The sequence below is a fragment of the Scylla paramamosain genome, chromosome 15 (assembly GCF_035594125.1).
Source record: "Scylla paramamosain isolate STU-SP2022 chromosome 15, ASM3559412v1, whole genome shotgun sequence".
NCBI lineage: Eukaryota > Metazoa > Arthropoda > Malacostraca > Decapoda > Portunidae > Scylla > Scylla paramamosain.
Window position 1 is genome coordinate 7,629,480 of NC_087165.1, and position 7,122 is coordinate 7,636,601.

Sequence of the window (7,122 nt, forward strand, 5' to 3'; positions counted from 1 at the left end):
AGTAGTAGTTGTTGTTGTTGTTGTAGCAGCAGTAGCAGCAACAGCAGCAGTCGCGGTTGTAGTGGCAGTAGTAGCAGCAGTAGTAACAACAGCAGCAGCAGCAACAACAAAACCCGTAGTAATGGCACCAACAGCAGCAGCAACAACAAAACTGGTATTAATAGCAGCAACAACAACAAAACCGGCAGTAACAGCAGCAACAGCAGCAGCAGGAGCACGAACAGCAACAGTAGCAACAATAACAGCAACAGCAGCACAAAATGAACAGTAATATCACAAGAACAATAACAACAATAGCAGCAGCAGCAACAGTAACAACAACAACAGCAGTAGCAGCAGCAGGAGGAGCAGCAGCATGACCGGACAAGGTTTGATGAGAATACTGGCAGGAATTCAGTACGCTGGTTTGGTCGGCAGCCACTAGAGTCTGTGATGGACAATTTACTTTCCACCGCGAGGCGGGGAACTGCTGTATCATTTACTGCATCCACACGTAACATGAACTCTCACTGCAATCCAGCGACCACCAAAACAATACTATTCTCCAAGAGTCAGATTGAGAATGAGTGAGACATAACAATTCTAAACAGCTGGGGTCGCTGTTACTGACCTAGGATGGAATCGAACCCTGTCAGACCGAGCAAACATATCGTAGCCGCACCGGCAGGTCTTCATTAGCTCTCAGGTAATCTGTATTACTGATCACACCCATCATCGTAGGGTCGAGGAAAGGCAGTTCTTTCTCCCTGACATTTATTGATAAGGTAGGCATGACCGTAAGAACTGCGAACTAGTTTTCGGTCTCAATTTCTTATAAAATAGCATTATACACTGATATTAAACACTTTTAACATATTACAGTATTCATTAACAATACATGCAATTAACTTCGCACTATGACAATCAGTTTTTACTACAAAATGAAAGTATTTACCTCAGTCACCTTCCTGCCCGTCTTTGACCGCGGCTTTGCCGTGAGTGACGCCCGAAGGCGACCAGCGGGTTAACCACACTCTATTAACAAGTGAGCATCGGCTTTGGTACTTAACGTAGCATTGGTTACTGATATTACATGTCTTTATGCAAATAGAAAACTATTGAACTTATGATTACCTTATGATTACCGAGGAATAATGACACGAGGTACATGCGCTTTACGTACAGTAACACCTATCACTGCACCTCAACTCCCAGCCAGCCAAACATACCCGGTGGGGGCGAGATACCAAACAGACTAGAGAAAACGCCTGTGGGAATGAAAGGAAGCATAGGGTGTTGTGTGAAATGAGGAGAGTCGGAGTGTTGTAGCGGCTGTTGACACAAAGGCCTCATAAAAAGGCTCTTATTCAGAAACGTTTTGCTCTCTTCTCACGACTATTTTCAAAGGCCACAGAGATGATTAGCTGGGTTTTGAAAAGCGTTTCTTTGTTAAACTGTCACTAGAACCGCAAAAGTATTTTAAAAATTTTACCCATGTCCCTTTAACCAGAGCCTTTTGAAAGTAATCAGGTTGTGGCGCAGAGGCGTTTTTTAATATAGTCCATAACCAACATTTGACCTGACGATCCTTATAGTACCAGTGTCTGAGGCTTTTTATTTCATACCTCCTCGTCAGGGTTCATCAGTCTCCACGGGGCGACTCTCTTATCAAAGTTTGTCTCGCCTTCACATAATTTTCTCGACGCTTCTGTAACGCTCCAAGTGAGGGCATGGCTGTGATGAGGCGGGCAGGGTGGTGATAGGTATGGTGAATGTGTGATCTGAAGGAATTTTATGACTGTAGTGATGACGTGGCTGCTGAGTGTTGTTTTCCTGCCGTCATGCATTTTTCGCGGTGTTTTCTTTGGTGTCTGAATTATTTGAGAGTGGATGAAGGGTACTATTTTGTTCCGACAGATGTGTGATATCAGGCCACCACCAGGCAGATACACACTCGCTGGTCTCGTCGCTGGGTCACGATGGAAAGCAGGGCGGAAGGAGAGAGGTGCTCTCAATTTAAGTGGTGATACGAAGTGATTGTGTGTGAAAGGTGCTATGGCTTATCTATTTAGTTTTATTTCTTTTTGTTTGTGTTATTTATTTATTTATCTATTTATTTGTTTATTTATTTTTATTCGTATATTTATTGATTTGTTTTTACCTAAGTCTGCTCATAGGTTTTCAGTTCAGATGCAAATGGATATGAAAAAGCAACACACCTTTTGGTCCTGACTAGGTTATTTGATATAACCACAATACTAACTACACTTATCTAATTAATATATATATATATATATATATATATATATATATATATATATATATATATATATATATATATATATATATATATATATATATATATATATATATATATATATATATATATATATATATATATATATATATGTATGTATATACATATATATATATATATATATATATATATATATATATATATATATATATATATATATATATATATATATATATATATATATATATATATATATATATATATATATATTGTTCTTATGTTCTTCCATCCCTTCTCCGCCCTCTTGTGACTGATGGACCTCCACAGTACGCAGGGCGTTAGCTGCTGCCATCTCCCTCTCCTCTCCACTCCACTCTCTCCTGAGGGAACTTCGAGGCGAGAATATACTTTCCAATCGGTATATATACTTATCGTCGTCCCTCCTCTTTCCAGACGTGGCACCTTCACCGTAAGGGAAAAAGGAAGTGCCCGGAGTTGCAGCTGAGTTTGCGTGGAGTGTGTCCTGCGGCGGAGGGTTAGGAGGCGTGAAGGTCAGGATGAGGGGCAGCTGTGAGGGTCGGTGAGAGGCCAGAATGCGAGGGACGTCGGGATGGACCGGATTTTTCGGAGCAGCTGGTGTGTAGCGCGCAACTGGGATGTGAAGCGAGGCTGGGGAGTGGGAGCGGGAGTGGGGCAGAGTGCCTGAGTGGTCAGAGGTGGTGGGTTTGTTAGGAGGCGGCCACACAGCAAGGCGCGGTGAGTGGGGACTACGGGGCAAGCAAGACCCATGAAGGGGAGGCCCCCCGTACTTGGGCTCGCTTGGGATATCCTTGGCTCCTTTGCTTCCCTGCTGCCACTGAAATTTGGGGGAGGAATATGCTGGTGCGAAGGTGGTCGGGGGCCAGGAGGATGAAGTGCAGGCAGGGCACCACCGGGGAGGGCGGCGAAGGGCTTCCTGGCCGCAGGTTTACAAGCCTCCAGGTCCTCACAGCGCACGGTGATGGTCTCGCGCAGTGGCAATGTTGGGGTGGTTGCTGCGGCGGCGGCCGCGTGGGCAGCAGGACTCACTCTTATGGTGTTCAAACCAGAAACCAGACTTCTGATGGGCGAGGCTGTGGCCTCCTGCCGGAATTACTGGCTGTCCAATGACTTGTCTTTAGCTTCGCTCTCTAGGTACGAGAACTTACTGACGGCCACTGACTGGAGCCGCGCTGGTCATGGTAAGGTGTCAGTGTCTCCAGCACTTCCCAAGGCCTCCTTGCGGGGAAACATAAGAGAGTTAGTGAAGCTTTTGGCAAGCGCCTCGATGTTGCCTTCGTGGAGGCTGTGGCTCCGCGGAGTGCGGCTCTGTGATCCCAAAGTTCCATCCCGCTCCTTGTCGCGATCCTTGACGAAGGCATGAGATAACAGAGACGAGCTTCCTAACGGGCGTGTTAGCCGCCATCGGGATGACCGTGCAGCGCGCCTCAGGGTAGGTGGCGCGGGTAGCAACTCCTCGTTCAAAGATGCTTGCTCTCTCCCTTACAGGCCGCAGACAGCGGGCAAGCTAGGGTGAGGCTGGGGCACTCTTAGCCAGTGGTCGCTCCCCCTTGCCGGCGTGACTCAGCAGTGCTTGCCGCACGCGGCGGCTGATGGCCTCCAAGATCTCGCTGTAGGGACGGATGGACGAGAATGTGGGCCGTGGACAGATAAGAATTTGGTCTAATTCAGGACTTGGCGGTGAACTGCTGAAGGGAGATTCGTCCATGCTTCGTGGTCGAGGTCGCCCATTGGTGCAGGGTCCAGTGCATCTGTCCTGGCCAAGGCGGGATGAGGTGGAGGACGTCTGTGACTCCGGGGATACACTTGTGTTCCGCGAGACGGGTTCGGGAACACTCTGAGTCATGGTGGTGAGGGTGTTGAGGTTGTGTGCCGATGAGTCATTGCCGCGAGGCGGGCTGCCTGAGGGTGGTGGTGGTGCTTTAGGGGCACAGCAGTCTTTTGAGACCCGGATGTCTTTCGGGACGTGGCGTCCTTTTGAGACAGTGATGTCTTCTTGGGTGTGGCATCGCTTTGGGCTTGCTTTTTGAGCGCGACGTGCTTTTGCACCGCTGTTTGCTTCTGTGGAGCTGCGGCCTTTGCGGGCAGCGGAGAGTGAGTAGCGCGAGAGGCGCGCTACCACTCCAGGGTGTGGAGGCGAAAGTCCACCATGCTGACGACTCGCCGATCTGCCGTGAACCTGAATGGCACCACGTGGTTCAGAAGGCGGCTGTAATCACTCAGCTGTAGACAGTAGGTGCGGCTCACCGTGCCGAACAGCGGCACACTTTCGGGAGTCATGGGACTGCCTTCCAGAAGGCGTAAGTGATGCAGCAGTTCCGCCTGCAGGAAGTGACGAAATATGGCCCAGCAACCCGCCAGCAGCAACAGTGGGTCTGGCAGGCGACCACTCCGCAGGCTCCTGGAACACGCCTTTCGGGCCTGCTGATCGCTGTGCCAGTCTACACAGAACGACCACACGCGGTGGTGTGTGAACAGCCGCGCGTATAGGTTGTTTGAACGCAGCAGACCACCGAAGTGCTGCAGCACAAAGGGCATGCCCAGAAGGTCTGCGTGCACGCCCGTGGTTATCCTGTCAAAACCGCCACGTAGCACCCAGGGGTCGATGGCCAGGGCGCGCACCTCCACCCGCAAAAGAAGTGAAGTGCACACGGCCAGGTTGTTTCAGGCTGCGGGCGGCAGCTACCAACACTCGCGTGAGGTAAGCCCGGTACATGTCCAGTAAGCCACCGCTACCGTCCCCACCAGCAGCCACCGCCGAGAAATCCCAGTCTTGAAAAACCATGTCATTGCCGTGCGGGGCATACACCATGTGATCGTCTGGGCCCACCGTGCTGGCCCACTCAGCCTCCTCGGAGCCACGGGGTGCTACGTCCAGGGGCGGATGGCGCGGGTCACGACACCGCGGGCTGAAGCAGGTGAATGTCGCATTGGGGAAGTCGCCGCCTCTGCTGCTGCGTCCCCGCCACAGGGAGCCTCGCTTCAGCCAGTCTGAGAGGGACCGCTGGTGCTCCCGCGGGCACGAGCGCACATAACGGACCAGGACTTCACCTACGCCCGCCGAGGATATCTTGTGGGCGCGGCTCTTCTCCAGTTTATGCATGGCCGCGGGGTCATTGGCCAGACTCATCCAGCCCTGCCACACCGCACCAGGGGAAAGCTGCCCGCCTCCACCCATACCTTCTCAGCGTGGACATGCAACTGCGTGGGTTGCTCTAGGTCCTCAGCAGGCAGAAGTAGGTACAGCAGCAGCAGGTCCCTCGCCAGAATGTGAGGGCTGGCCTCCACCAACGTGAACTCCAGGACCTGAAACACACACACACACACACACACACACATTTTATATTGACAGACCTGGGCCAGCAGTACTCGTCCCCCAAGCCGCTGCCTCCCATGGGACGGAGCACCCACTTCTCCATACTGTGGACACCCACACCCACCACCTCGACCCCCCGGTCAGCTGTCACCAGGACCCACCGCCCCATGCCTGACTCAGCCATGAGGGAGTTTGGGCAGTGGGTGACACAGCACCCGCGGACCGAGGTGGTGGATGTGGAGGACGTCCACTCAAAATGGCACAATTATGTCGCCACCACCACAGAAGCCTTCCACCACTACTTCCCAGCCAAGAGTGTCACAGTGCACCCGTCTGATGCCCCTGGATGACGCCCCGCATTAAAAGACTCATGCGTCAGCAGACCTGGACGTTCCACTCCTGCCCGGTCCTATACATGAAACTAAGAAACAGAGTGATCAGGGAGATTAAGGCTGCCAAGGCAAGCTATTATCCAGACAAGATACACCACCTCAAGCTGGCCAACAACAGACAGTGGTACGCTAGGATCAAAGTTTTGTGTGGCCTACAAAAGCACGCTTCATCTCTTCCTTGCACCTCACACCTTCCTGCTAATCTCTCGGCTCAGGAGATTAACGATCACTTTGCCGCTATCTGTCAGATCTTTCCTCCTCTCCACACCACTCCGCTTCCTGCCTATTTTCCTGCTCCCTCCCCTTCAAGGCACTTCCATCCTGAAATGGTTTACCCTTGCAATTCCTTACTCTTTTTTGGATGGAGACAATTAGTAGGCCTTTATCTCTTTCCAGCATTGTTTTTACCCTTGGTCTATCTTCCATACATATGTGTGAAGAAAGACAAGCATGTCTTTCCACCTTCCAAGTAATGTGCCTCTCCTATCAGCACCTTCACCTTTGCAAACTCTTCACCCTTCACCCTTTCAGTACAGTCATATCAGCTGAGTGTGTTACTCGTACTTTTCACCCATTCCACCACTGCAATTTACACCACCTGCACAGACTCTCAGGCCACATCTCTCATATACACACTCATTGCTCTCAGCCTCCCATCTTGCCACTCAACATGCTCTCTCAGATGAATCATTTCCACAGAGGTGGTGGTGAGTTGCTTGTAAAAGAAGTGATGTTGGTGAAGATAGTGATGGTGAAGGGTTGTGATGCTAATGAGTTGGTTATGGTGGAGATGGTGTCAGTAAAGTTGTTGATGGTGGTGATGAGTTATGGTGAGCTGTTCATGAGGGTGATGAAGTTGGTGAAGATATTAATGATAATGATGGTGATAAATTCTGAGTTTCTTCTGAGATATTAATGAGTTCCTTTTGTTACCAGAGAGCTTTCCTGAGGCTTTTTATTCTGCTTGCTGAGAAATGCAGCAACAGGTAATAAATGCTATGTCTTTTTGTATTCTTGATTGATAAGAAAAACAGAATGCAATGGTGATTTGAATAAATATTATGATTCTTTGTGTTGTATCTATATTTTGTTATGATGTTACAAAAGGGATTCTACTGTGCCATCTTTAAAACAAATTT